The sequence below is a fragment of the Peromyscus californicus genome, unplaced genomic scaffold (assembly GCF_007827085.1).
Source record: "Peromyscus californicus insignis strain IS unplaced genomic scaffold, ASM782708v3 Scaffold_24__1_contigs__length_46423439, whole genome shotgun sequence".
Classification (NCBI taxonomy): Eukaryota; Metazoa; Chordata; class Mammalia; order Rodentia; family Cricetidae; genus Peromyscus; species Peromyscus californicus.
The window spans coordinates 29,990,043-30,005,522 of NW_026294535.1; positions in this window are offsets into that span (position 1 = coordinate 29,990,043).

The window sequence follows — 15,480 nt, forward strand, 5'->3', positions numbered from 1 at the left end:
CAAACAAAAAAATCTCAAAACAATCTCTGCTCAGTTTGTCTTTCTGAACATTATAAAATATTCTACTTCTGTAAAACATTTAGAAACAAAGTAAATTACTATCTTCTCTAGTTAAGAAAAATCCAAGTTCCAAGTCTTTAATCTTTTGGTTTATTTCTTAATATACTGAAGTCATAAAAGTAGTTAAGTACTATAATGGGGCTCTCTGGTGTTTACTAACTACCTAAAAAATAAAGAAAAATTTTGGACCACTGACATGTGCATGATATTTATATGGAAACTTTGCTTTAACTTCATAAAATATTAAAATATATTAATGAAAGACTGATTTTGATTTTTTTGTTGTTGTTTTAAGATTTATAACTTACTGGGTCCAAATTGGATGCTTTGTAGTTAATGTTCATTCATATAAATCAACCATTCCTCACTTAGCAATGCCAAAATAAATGATAAAAATTGGTATTTGCCTCCTTAATCATTGCTAGAACAAACATTTACGTGAATTTGTGGTTTTTTTAGTCAGTTATGCACAATTAATCATTTTCAGGGCTGTTCAATCCTAAAGTGGTTTGACAAATGTTGCACTTAGAAACTGCTTTGTTTTCCAAATTGCATTCTCTACACTTCTATTTTTAAAAAATATTTTAAAGCAAATTTGCATAAAATTGTATCAAATTAAACAAATTACCACTTTCATTTTAATGGAACTGAACTATCCAAGTTGGTATAAGTCAACAAAATGTAAAGTGGTTTGAACTAATTTGCGTGGCTTGAAAACACATTCACCTGGCTTATTTATGGTACCACTGTGAAAATAAAGCAATGTTTTCACATTGCTTTATTCTGTTACTATAACCACAACTCCACGTTTGTGATTGTTGGTGTTAATTGTCACCTGGGCATCTAGGAGACAAACTTCTGGGCAATACTGTGAAGGATTGTCTAGATTAAGATTAGTCTCTATGACTCTCTAGATTAAGCTTAGTCTGTAGGGAGGTAGGTACCTTGATTGTATTAATTGAGGTAGGACGACCCACACACTGTAGGTGGTATAATTCCCTAGGCAGGGAATCATAGATTGTGTAAATGGACAAAGGGACCTGAATCTATTTTTCCTGATTATCATAGATGTGATGTAACCAGCTCCCTCCAGTTCCTGTTCCTCCACGACGAACTACAACATGAACTGTGAGCTAAAATGAAGTCTCCTTAAATGACCTTTGTCAGGGTCATTTATCACAGCAACCAGAAAAGACATTAAGATAATATTGCCTGAAAACTGTCCAGTTTAACTCACTTTTAGTAGTCTCCATTCCTGAAAAATCAACTATATTTATATTCATAGAGATTAAGATAGACTTCTTATAGATCTAGGCTACTCTATTTTTCTGAGTTGCACTTGACAAAATGATTTTGACATTGATTACAAGCATTTCAAAGAACAATTATCTGAAAATGTGCTAAACATGCAAATACGATAAATTTTAGGCCTTCCACATCTTTTATTTCCTCCTAATTTTTTTATACTACGGCTATTAACATCTCGTAATAACTTTGAAAAATGTGTATTTATTCTTGCTAATGAATTGTCATTCCACTGTCTGTATCCCTTTTACCATAGTTAATTCTTAAGCTGATACAAGCTTGAACATGCTGGGAAATTACTTTTGTACTTTTAGCATAACTTTTTCTTTTGAAAAGGGCTCATCATTTTCTCCTTTTACTCCCATATTTATTAAAACACATCACTATTTTACTCCAAAGTATTGGTATCTATTTCAGTAAGAGTAACAAATTGCTAGATCTTAAGTGTTTCAATAGGAAATGAAAGAATAGTTATAAATCTCTTGCTTTTCCTTCTTGCTTCATGCCACATTTTTCTTTCTCCCTCAGTTTGTCATGTGAAATCACTGGATTAGTTGATGTTATAATTACTGTAAACCTGGATAGTGCACTATCCTTTTAGCTACTTTTAAAACTGATGATTTTCTCTCTTGCCTCCAATATAACTTGCACAAAATTTACAAAATGGTCTTAGGAAAAACTATATACTTTTAGTCAACTGACCCCAATTTATAAAATTCCTACAAAACCCGTGACACTACTGTTGGGTAACAGTTTTCCTAGTTTGAAACTACAGTATAGGTCAGTACTGTTGCATAGTCAATATTGCTGAAAACCCTATGTGATTAAAATTGCACAATAGCAATACCTTTGAGTGGTGTCTGGTGGTCTCCCTCATTTCTTTCTACCTGTTTATGAACATTTTTAATGCTGTAGAGCACAGGTTTGGCCTGGATAGTATCAATAACATAATGTTTTTGTCTCATCTATTGGTTTATGCTTATTTTCCCACATTATAAATGTCATTCCTCAAAGATAACCTTATTCTAAAAATATTTTTTGTTCTCACCTACTCTTTTACTCCTTCTCCAGGTAGTGCATTCTCCAATTACTTCTAACTTCAGGAGGAGAATTCCAGCTTATTTTCCACTTCCACTCTTTTGACTGAGGCTTGGAAAAAGATGAAAGTCTTTGATTTTTGACAGAGAAAGTGTTGTAACCTGAATCAAACTGGAAATGGAATACAGAGAATCTATAAAAACTGACGCAATTTATGTAACTTCTACTCTCTGTAGAATACCTATATACCACCACGTCACATGTTTTCTTTCCACTGATGTCTTCAGGGATGGCAAGGTGTCCCTGCAGACATAGTATTAACCAGATATGTCCACTAATGCAGTTTTAGCTTAATACCAGTTCTTACCTCAATCCTACTGAATTCCCTGTCTCACAGGTAAAGATAAAGATTCCAGCACAAGTTTAAATGGAACTGAAAATAAACTGGGACAACACTAGAATGAAGTTATGATAATTCAAATCTTTATACTCCTTCCACTAATTACAATTACCCACATGGATGAAGTATAACTGTAAAGTTTCTTCCACTTTGCTTCAATTTGGCCAGTTGCAAAGAAGTACAAAGTAGAGTTAGAATCTCCTGTATACATATTTTGAAAAAAAAATCACAAACAAATATACATATCCTATATTTGAAAATTTGAAAGATGAGAGAAAGACCCATTGCATTCGTATTTGGATAGAACTTAATGTAGAATACAAAAATACATTATTCAGTCCCTTCAGCTGTTAAACAAGGTTTGTGATATTCACTGTTCATAACATTGAATCTAATATATGCAAACTCCATTGAACAGTGACTTGGGCACAAATGTGCCATGTGTAAGATTAGTTATCATCATTAGCATCAGTAGCCTTATATTTCTTTTCCTGTGAGATGATTACATACAATTGGATGAAGATGAGACTGAGGTAGACTAGCTAGACACAGAAGAAAAATATACAAGTTTCAGGTAGCTAGAGGCTCATGCAATCATAGAGCAGTGTTTAGTAGGGTATCATATGACTCCTGAAATTATAAAGACACAAGCCCTTCCTGAATCAGCTGAGACCAACGTAGATGACTCAGTTCAGCCAACTACTAACTATTCTTTGCTTAATTATAATGACAATTCTGTATCACAAGCCTTACAAAATTGCCTCTCACAATGCATCCGATACCATGACTTATCCAAAAACCTCCTATGAAAACTGAGAAGGAGAATATACCTTCCTTCAGGAAATTCCCTACCTATTCTTTAAATTCTATTTTCTTCTCACCTTAACTCATGGATGATCATCCTTTTCATTGAGGTTTTCCCTTACACCAACTATACAAAATCCCAGTAATGCAACTCTCTCCAACAATTCTCATTTTCTCTCAAATGTGTCCACATATCCCCCAATGAAACTTTCCAACTCTCTGTTTTGTCTTATCTCTGAATTATTTCTTCAGTGGTTACAAGAATGTAGAAACCTTGGGTAAAGCTACCAGTATGATCTGTTTCTGAGTCTTTGCAGGCTTAATCATGGGTGGGGAACTGTACTCTCTTTCCCAACTTAGTGATGAGGGTGTGTGCTGATATAGAAGCAAGGCATTGAGCATCATATGGGAACTGCCCTATAGAAACCTCCTGAACCAGAATTGTACCACACACAGAGAAGATGAACCTTTGTTTTAATACTACTGAGATTAACAGGATTCTCATGCTATATAATTTTGTATTTCTAATGAAGAAATATATTGGAATGCAAAGTAATATGTTAAGAACAAAGTACAATTTTCACCCATTTCTAGCCATTATGAAAAGAGAAACATTTTCAGTGCTCTAATTTATATGAAGAAAGTGAGGGAATTATTATTGTCAAGTAAAGATATGAGTGATAAAGTATTTCACAGTAGTAGCTCCTCATCTGCTATCACTATTTTCAGTATTTAATTTACTTTTATAAATATATATATATATATTATTAGACTAAATATATTAAAAACATTTTGATAGCCAGTAAATATAGTCAAGTATTTAGTTAAATTATTTTTGAAGCTCTATCATTAGTTGGTGGTATGACTCTGCCTTAGAATAGAATAATTTCTATGGAAAAATCAATTTTGAAATTTAAAAAATTAACTATATCTGTCAATCAAGATTACTGGTTCTAGGTATTTATTCTCTACATACATGGACATGTTTACAAATATCTATGTACACAGATATCCACTAAAACATTATTTGTAATAGCAAAGAAAAAATTCAAGTACACCTAAGAAACTAAATAAGCTAAACAATAATAAATTCATCCATGAAAATATTGTCAGGTCATTTAAAAATAAGATTGTCTGGACAAAATAAAATCATAAGATTTACAAGATGCATTGTTGGATTAAAAACTGTGTTATGAGCCGGGCGGTGGTGGTGCACGCCTTTAATCCCAGCACTCAGGAGGCAGAGTTAGGCGGATCTCTGTGAGTTCGAGGCCAGCATGGGCTACAGAGCGAGATCCAGGATAGGCGCCAAAACTACACAGAGAAACCCTGTCTTGAAAAAACAAAAAACAAAAAAATCCAAAAAAAACCCCAAACCTGTGTTATGTAGAACAGGTATGTTTTTGTATTATCACCCAAGTAAAGATTCATCAGCAGAGAGGCTTTACAGAATAGAGGATACACAAACAACTCAAATCACCATCTGGGGAAATGAGTTCCATTTTGGAAGAAATCATTTAATGAGAGATGCATTTTCCAATGTCCTTCTTTAAGTATTTTTTCCCATTGCTACTATGTAATCATATTAATTCTTAGCACAAAATATATTAATGATAAAATGCTGCTTTAGAGGTACTTTGGTCACTTCTTGTTAACAAATAGTTCTTTATAGAATGGGTGTTAGTGTCAAGACATTTTATGAACTGGAAAGTGATCATTGTATACATAAACTATAATTGTATGTATGGTGTATGTGTGTGCATGTCAGTGTATGTACACATGTGTGCATGTGTATGGAGACCATATGTATGTGTGGAGGTCAGAGGTGGATGTCAGGTGTCTTTCTCACTTCCTCAGTCATTCTCCATCTGTGCTTGCTACCTTTATGTTAATTTGACACAAGCTAGACTCATCACAGAGGAGGGGGCCATCCTACTGTGAGTGGTGCCAACCCTTGACTGGTGGTCCTGGGTTCTATAAGAAAGCAGGCTGAGCAAGTCAGGGAAAGCAAGCCAGTAAGTAGCACCTCTCCATGGCCTCTACATCACCTCCTGCCTCCAGGTTCCCGACCTGTTTAAGTTCCTGTCTTGACTTCTTCTGATGATGAACAGTGATGTGGAAGTGTAAGCCAAATAAATCCTTTGCTCCCCAGCTTGCTTTTTGGCCATGGTATATCTTTACATCAATAGTAACCCAGCTAAGACACCACCTTATTGTTTTAGAGAGCATCTCTCCCTGAATTTAGAGCTCACTGGGTGGCCAGAAAGCTCAGGGTGTCTGCCTGTCTCTGCACCGCAGCGCTGGAGATGCAGATGTTTGTCTCTGTGCTCAGCTTGTAATCAGTTATCGGTGAGCTGAGCACTGATCTTTGTGCTTCCATGTTGCATATTTTACCAACTGATCCACCCCCAGAATATTTTTAAGTTTGAAATGGAATCTTAAAATTGCTAACGTGAAAAATGTTTTTCTTTGTAACTGCAATTTATCTAAAACCTTTTCATTTTGTTCATGAAAGTATTGAATTTTAATAATTATTTTAGGATGACTTCACATTTTGTCTGCTTTTGTTTGTAAACTTAATTATATGTCTTCAAATGTTAAATATGTCTAGCATTTATTATAGGAATAATAATGGAATAATAATAAAACTGCTTAAAGTCCTAAAAATTTTCTTTAAAATAGTACTGAGCTATCTTTGTGTGTGTTCTGGGGCCTGGACCCAGGGTTCTGAACAGCTTTGCCTCCAACCCTAAATTACCTGGCTTTAATTTGTCTTATAACCAGCTATAATTCTAATAACCTAACTGTTTTAAGTACTGTTAGTAAATAACACAAATGATTATATGATCTAGAATCTTGAGCAATTGGGTATTTATTTTACATATATAGAGAGATGGAGTAATTTCATAGTTAATATAACTAGGTAGTTTCAAAATTGGGTCTGCATTTGTGAAATCAGGTTGCTACAATCTATTTGCAGTGGTACTTGCTTTACCAGAAAATTTGAGATATTAATTAAAAGGACTTTTAAAAGGAGATTTTTTTTCAAATTTTGTGTTGGGGGGTTGTGAGCTTGTGAGTTCATTAGATCCCTAAGAACTAGAGATACAATAATTTGAGCCATCTGGTATGAGTACTGGGAACTCAAACCTCTGCAAGAGTGATATATGCTATTTAACCACGCAGTCATCTTTCCAACCCAGTTTCAAGGACTCTTAATAACTCATATACTGATATTTTAATAAGTAGGATAAGTGTCAGGCACAGTTGGATTCTGGGACTAAAAAGATGTCCTCAGCTACAAGCTTTACACCCACTTTCTTGCATCTCTGCTTCCTCTGGGTTGGTTCCATTTTCAGTTGCAGTAACAAGACTTCTAGTTGCCTATCATCCAGTCAAATAATGATGTTTCATTTTCTAAACTGTCAGCCAATATAGACTTCATCACTTCATTGCTTTTTTTTTTTTCTAGCCACATCTGAAATATAGCCAGGGAGATCAAATATATTGACTCACATAGATAAATCAAATGTAAATGTTGAAATGAAGTGTTTTATTTTACTAAGTCATGTAATTATTGAGGGAAAAATGGGCATTCCCCCACCCCAAAAAGTAGCATTAAATTTGTATCGGTGGAGATAGAGAGGGAAAAAACATCCTTTAGGAATTTAATAATCAACTAAGTGCATATGCTTAAGTTAATGTATTCTTATCCAGATTATCAATTATACATATGATTATAAACCAACTAAATAACATAAATATCAATTAGAAATTTTGAAATGTTTTTGATAATGTATATACAAGAATACCTTTAATCATACACCAATTATTTTATGAAATTAATGTTGATCCTGGGCCAAGACCCAGGGTAAAACCAAATACTATTGATCTAAAAAAACCAATAAATGACTCCTAATGATATTCTGCTATTCTCATACATCAGTGCATTATTCAGCCATCATCAGAGAAGCTTCCTCCTGCAGCAGATGAGAACAAATAGAGAGACTCACACACACACAGGCATTACCCAGAGAAAGAGACCTTGGGACACACAGCTCTAAATGGAATATCTTCATCAAATCCCCCAGCCACCCCCAGAACTCATGGAACCCCACAGAAGAGAAGATAGCATGCCGGTAAGAGCGAGAGGGGAATGGAGAACAAAGTCTAATTAGTCAACATGAGAAGGGTTCAGTTAATTAGTAACAATGTTTGGTTATTGTTTATCAGTCATGAAAGACAAAGCTGCCTAATAATGCCCACTTTATATTAGGTTAGTCCCATTTTACCGGCTATGAATCACAATGCTTTTTCCTACTTCCTATCTTGCTTAGTCAAGACAGCCCCTGTGCATTCTTACCAACAAAACATGGATACCTTGAAAGGTTAAGGTTCTAAGCACCCTTAAATTTCAGATGCATGTGATCTAAATGTCTTTACTTCCTCACGCTTTTCTTGAAGCTAATTTTATAATTGAACTTTTCAAAGAACAATTTGAAGCCAGCAGAAACATTAGAGGTAACTGATACATCATGTTCCTCATTCCCCATATTGTTGACATGTTGCATTATTATAGAATATTTGTTAAAATGAGTTAACCAATACTGATACAGTTAATCAATAAAATCCATATTTTGTCCACCCAAGGTACATTACATCTAGTCATGATGTTGTGGTAAAGTTTTCTTTGCTGTGACATTTTCTTAGATTTTCCTTTTTTATTTTTTTTATGACTGAGACAATTTTGCAATCCTTCTTAAAGTATATGTGATCTATTAAATTGATTTATCATGTTGTGAACATCACATTTAACATAGTAAACAAACCATCGAATAGTAACACACACCCAGTGTGTTTGTGTATGTATGCATGTGTGTGAAGAATAAGAACTTAATATACAGTCTTTTCACTTACCTCTCCATTGCAGCATTAGCCCTCATCTAGAACTTATTCAACTTACGTTATTGAAATTTTGTAACCATTGAACAACAACTGTTTCCCCCAGTCCCTGGAAGTCATCATCGCCACACACCCCCAATGTCACAGTGTGATTATTTCATTTGACTTTTTTTTTTTGCTTTGTTCTACTTACTCTTTTGATATTAGAGAAGGAGAGTTTTTTTTTTTCCAATATTGATTCCTGCTTCAAAGAGTTTCCACAAAGTGTGTTGATTTGCTTCCATTACATGTCATCAAGAATGAATACTGCTTTATTGGCTTTCTGGACAGATTAGATTCAAAGGATTGTTTGCAATATTTGTTTTCTGAAACCCAGCATATTGTTTGAAACATATGGGCATTCCTGGTGTTCTTTCTCTGATATGAAAGGAGTTGGCACTTAGGCTCCAAGAACAAATACAAAGAAATCACAAATCTAATTTGTCTTTGATTTGGGTCTTGGCTAATTATGAAGGAGCCTTTCAATAATAATGACTTCAAACATTTAAATACCCTGTGAAACTGCAATTAATTAAGAGGCTGCTGATTCTTAGAACTCTGCAATGAATAGTGAATGAGGGAGAAATTATAAGTCAGATGCCACGCTTAGAGCAAATTATCAATAATGTCATCTCTTCTGCATTATGTACAGACAAAACTGAGGGATAGGATAAGAACATTGTATATACAAAATGCAGAATTTTAAACTAAATTTGCCACTTATTTGAATTCTATAAAATACTTGTTAGGAGGGCTGGAGAGATGGCTCAGAGGTTAAGAGTACTGACTACTCATCCAGAGGTCATGAGTTCAATTCCCAGCACCCACATGGTGGCTCACAACCATCTGTAATGAGATCTGTTACCCTCTTCTGTATACATAATAAATAAATAATTCTTTAAAAAAAAATACTTGTTAGGAGAATAGTCACATAAGGCAGAAGACAATTATAGGATTATAGTCCATAATATTTAAAAGAGCGAAAAGTAGTCATACCTATTAACTTCTCTGGTTTAGAACTAATTATTTGTCTTCAAACATGTTACTTTGTCATTTGAACAACAGTGATTTACTTGAATGTTCAAAGCCAAATCAAAACCATTTTAGAAAGTCAGGACCTTCAGACTGCATAAAGCAAGACATTTGCTTTTATTATATTAATTGTCTTTATGGCAAGAGTTTGCCTAGGCCATGGTGGTGTGTGGAGGGAGGCCAGAGGACAACTGTGTGGGGTCGGTTCTCGTCTTCCATCTTTACATGTCTCCCAGAAAATGAACTCCCTCTGTTGGGTTTACGCAGCCAGCACATTTATGTGCTGGACTGTCTCACTGGCCCTTCCTAATACCCATCTCTATTCAGAATCATCCTCCCCCATTCAGCACCCGGATTCTTTATCGGAAGTAGAGTCCTAGCAATCGAGAAGGAGATGGGACACACTGAAACTTTAGAAATCCCTGAAATTCAGGAATTTCTCTTTCTGTGGGGACAGAATTTCCTAAGAGTTCTGTAATTCAGAATCCAGAGAAGCTTTTGGGTTAAAGCAGCCTGCGCTGCTAATGGGATGGAGCAGAAACTTTAGGAAGGGGAGCCCAGTGGAAGCGAGTTGTCTCATGGTTAGTATATACCTATAAGAATATGGAAACGCTGGCCGATTTGCTCTTTCTCTTTTCGTCTCGGTCAACATGAGATGAACAGATTTTCCTGCCTGATGTTCTGAATCACCACACAGCCAAAGAGACAGCACCAGCTGAACATGTATTAAAGCTCAGAAACTGGGTCAAAAATGAACCTTGTTTCCTTTGAATGTTACCATCTCAGACCTTTTTTCATAATAAAATAACCGTGAGTAACACAGTGGGGTCAGGACCTGTCCCTAATGCTTGAGTTGGCTTTTGGAAACCTAGTTCCCGTGGTAGGCTGCTGCCCCCCAGCCTTAATACAAAGGGAGGCGCTTAGTCCGACCTGAACTTGATATGCCTTGCTTTGTTGACACCCAGGGGAGGCCTGCCCCTTTCTGAACAGAAGCAGAAGAGGAGTGGCTGGGGGGCAAAGAGGAGGTGAGGGGAAGGAACAGGAGGAGAGGAGGGAGGGGAAACTACAGTCAGAATGTAAATTAAATGAAAAAAATTAATTAAATAAAAGAAACAAACACATTAATTTTTACTATTTTTTCTCTCTACCATGTTTTTTCTTGTTGTTGGTATTCTTCCTAGTTTCTTTCTATGTATCTGGAATAATAGTGCCAAGTTCCATTTTTGCTTTTATTTAGTTACATTTATTTATTGGTGTGTATGTGTGTGTGTTTGAGCATGTGTCTGTGCATGCTCAGATGTGAGTGTGGCTTGGTGCTATGGTTTGTGTGGGGATCAGAGGACAGTTAGGAGTTGGTTCTTTCCTTACCTGTGGGTCTCAGGGTGAAAGGTGAGTGATGGGGTTTGGTGGTATTATCCACTGAGTCATCTTACTAGCCTCCATATTCTCCTTGACACTTTCCCCCACACTATCCTTCTGTCAAAGCATCCCTCAGTTCAACGCTCAGGAGCATCCAGAAGTCACGGTCTGACTGCTCTAGCCACCTCATGTAGATGGAAACACGTTTTTCTACAAAGGCCCATTTCACCTAGTAAAATGTGCTCCAGGCTCATCTTCATGTTATATACAGTAGGATTTCCTATTACAATTCTCACTTAAGGTTAGCAACATTTCACTTTCTGTATATACTGGATTTCCTTTTTTCATATTTCATAGTTACATACCGCACTTCTCTACTTACTCATTTGCTGTGATCCGTCTAAATTGATTTTATATCTTTTCTCCTATAGGAAATATTTCAATGAACAAAGGGACGCAGATCACCTTACGATCTGGATTTAAAATGGCTCAACTCTATAAACAGAAGCAGGATTGCTGGATAATGTCACAATTCCTGTTTTAATTATCTGGAGGAACATCCAGGTCGTTTCTAAGTGGCCATACTATTTTACATCCCCAACAGCAAACAAGGTCTCCAGTTTCTCCACTTCCCAGCTTATACCTGTAACTTGCTTGTTAGTAGTGACTATTCTGGTAGGTCTAAGGTGCTACCTCACTGTGGTTTTGACTTGTATTTCCCTGTGAACAAGTGCACTGAGTACCCTTCCATGTTCTTGTTAGTCATTTTACATGTTGGCATGGCATGGTTTTGTATGTAGAAAATTCAAAAACCTTCACAAAACACTGTTAGGACTCATTAATGAATTCAGTTGGATATCAAATCAATATTCAAGTCATCGTGTGTGTAAGTCCTAACAACAAAGGATCTAAACATAAATTAGGAAGTGGTCTGACTTAGGAGCTCTTCAAAGGTAATACATACTTAGGGATAAATTTAATCAAAGAGATGAAAGAATTGTATATTGAATTTCTACAAATTAGTGATGAAAGCAGGGTCAAACAAATGGTAAGTTATCCTGTGTCTGTGGATGAAAACATTTAGATATAGAGAAGGACCATTTCTGGCAGGAGAGATGGCTCAGCGCCACCAAAGTCACCTGTTGCGATGCCTAGTGATCTGACTATAATCCCACGAAGTGGGAAGAAGAGAATAAATCTCCACTGGTAGTATTATGATCTCTATGCTTGCACTGTGGTGTAAATGTACATGCAAGAGAGTACATGTGCACTGTGTACACACACCTGTGCACACATACATACACACGAACACACTAAAAATAATAATATTAAAAAATACTTACAGTGATTTTGAGATTTGGTGTTCAATGCATCAACATTCTGATACCTTTACCAAAAAAATAGAAAAAATAGAACTTAAAAAATAAAAATAAAATAGAACTTAAAAGACTCCACATACCAAAAGAAATCTTGTGAAAGAAAAAAGCTGGAGACATTTGATCTCAAAACAAAATAGAAAGCTATAGTAGTAGGCATAGAAACAGAATAATAAAAACTGTGAGGCTGGGCGGTGGTGGCGCATGCCTTTAATCCCAGCACACGGGAGGCAGAGGCAGATGGATCTCTGTGAGTTCAAGGCCAGCCTGGTCTACAGAGTGAGATCCAGGAAAAGGCACAAAGCTACACAGAGAAACCCTGTCTTGAAAAAACAAAACAAAACAAAAAAAAACAAAAAACAAAAAAACTGCATATATGACCACATGAGTTTTAAAAATAATTAAAAAAAAAATAACGCAATGGGAAAGGATAGATTCTGCAGTAAACAATATTGAAAACCTGAATCTCCACAAGCAAAAGAAGGAATTGTTACCTTATATGACACATCAATATCAATGCCAATGGATTAAATACTGAAATGTAAGTCCAGGGCTATAAAATGGCTAGAAGAAAAACACAGGAGAAACCCTTCATAACGTGATCTTGACAATGATTCCTTTCATGTCACCAAAATGCAGGCAGCAAGAGCAAAAACAGACACGTGTGACTATAATAAGCTCGAAGGTTCTACACGGCAGAGGGATGACAGACAAAATGAAACCATAACACACAGTGACAGGGTGTTTGCACTTACTTAGCTGATGAGATGTTGATATTTAAGTTTATAAGGAATTCCTGTAGAAAAGAGTAAGTAAAGAGCCGTTTTGCAAAACGCACAAAGGACCTTGGGAAATACTTTGTCTAAAGAAGTTATAAAATTAGCTAACAGATACTAGAAATGGTGTTTAGAGTTTTAACAAATTTTGGCCAAGGCTCCAGCAGATGGCCCCACATCCATGAGTAATATGGGCAATATAAATTGGACTCCATGGAATTTTTTTTTTTCCAAAAGGTCATGAGGTCAAGAACAGCTGGGGTGGAGGGAAGTTAGTCTCGTAGGAGTGTGAGTGAATATGACCAAAATATAATGTATGTTTGGATGAAATATCCTCATGTAATTAATAAGAATATATCTCTTAAAATCCTGGTTAGTTGTTTTCTAGAATGCTTCTGAATCAGAGTTTGTCTTTTGTTTTTCTTGTGTTATGGATTCGTGTCATGAAGATTTCAGAGCTAAAAGTATATTTCTCCGTGAATGGGGGGTTAGAGAGATAGATGACTTGGAGAGTAAGTGCTTACCATGTAAGCTGGTGGACCTGAGTTTGGATCCCTCTGACCCACATAAAAGCTTGGAATGGCAATGTATGCATGTAACCCCAGGGCTGGTGGTGTGGAGACAGATTGGTGCTAGGGGCTAGTTAGTTGAATTAGAGGAATCCCAGTTTAGTGAGAGATTTTTGTCTTAGAAAAAAAGAAGACATTATCCTCTGGCCCCCACAAGTGCATGGACACATGTCATATGCATGTGTTCATGTATCTTAATATACATGTGGACACATACACATACATCAAAAACACACAGCTAAAAAAATTTCAGAGATAAAGTACCTTTTAAAAACCACATCACTTCAAAGGTACATATTATCCATGTTTCTTTTCTGATCACCTAGCTTGATCACCTAGCTGAAGTATTGTCTCTCTGGTTTCTACACAGAAAAGCAATGATTCCTGCCCCGACCCCCCATTATAATGTGCTCTTGCATGGTGAGGAGTATCCTGCAGCTCTTTGAGATTGGTTATCAGATTTATGTATGTATCAATGTTTATTTCACTTCATTTTTATTTTCATACAGTGTCTTATTATGGAGTACTTACCGGCTCCAGGATCTCTGTTGAGTGCTGAAAGTACAGGTATGCGCCATTGCACCAGCTGGGTTTTATGCCATAAGTTCATTAAAGTGTTGGTGGGAGCTGCATGGTAGAGCATTGATTCACATTGTGCCAGGCCTTAGGGGTAAAGTGATGATAGAGCTTACTGTCATGATAGATTTCATGGACAGTCCAATCCTGGTCTCAATTCTTCCTCTCTGGAGAGCTTGTCTTATATAATGCTTAAAGGCTGGGTTTTTGTTTGTTTGTTTGTTTGTTTTTTCCAGGGTTGCTAGCTTTAGAAGATGAACCTCTTTACCATTTCCCTAGCTTTATAGAAAAAGTATTTTCCTCTGTGTCAACTTCTCAGTCAACCTATTCATTCAGATCTTGTCTGCTGGCCCTGGGATCTGATGACCTGAAAGATTGGGGTGGGCTACAGTCTAATGCTGTAGACAACGTTACTTCACTTTCAGTGTATCACCCCTATATTTGGCTCCATGTTTTTTATTTAATAAGACCATTTAGAAATTCCTCTACACTTATATACATGACTGAAACAAAGAAAGCAATGATCTAAGGAAGGCTGTTTAAACATGATCAGAAAAACATGTTAATAAATGCCAGTGAAGCACATACTAAGTATCAACAGAGCAGCCCTGTAGCTAGAGTTTTCCTGCCTGGCCCACAGTCAGGACAAATCTTTGTCACCTGCCAGTCCCACAGCCGCTCAGACCCGACCAAGTAAACACAGAGACTTATATTGGTTACAAACTGTATGGCCGTGGCAGGCTTCTTGCTAACTGTTCTTACAGCTTAAATTAATCCATTTCCATAGATCTATACCTTGCCACGTGGCTCGTGGCTTACCGGCATCTTCACATGCTATTTCTCATCGTGGCAGCTGGCAGTGTCGCTCTCTCAGCCTTCCACTTCCCAGCTTTATTCTCCTCCTTGTCCGGCCTATACTTCCTCCTGCCTGACTACTGGCCAATCAGTGTTTTATTTACTAACCAATCAGAGCAACACATTTGCCATACAGAACATCCCACAGCACAGCCCTTTCACAGAACTTTCTCAGGACAGACCAATACTATAGATGATATCTGAGAAAGCACTACAGCCAGGCAGAGGGCCATATCCCAAGTTGGGGCACAATAATAAGATTGGGTTCTATAGCTATATTCTGACACCCAACAAGAATAAATATGTCTTATAAATGGAATGTAAATATTTAACACAGGAGGCATGAAATCATGTCCAAGAACAAACCTGGGAACAAAATGCACCTGCGG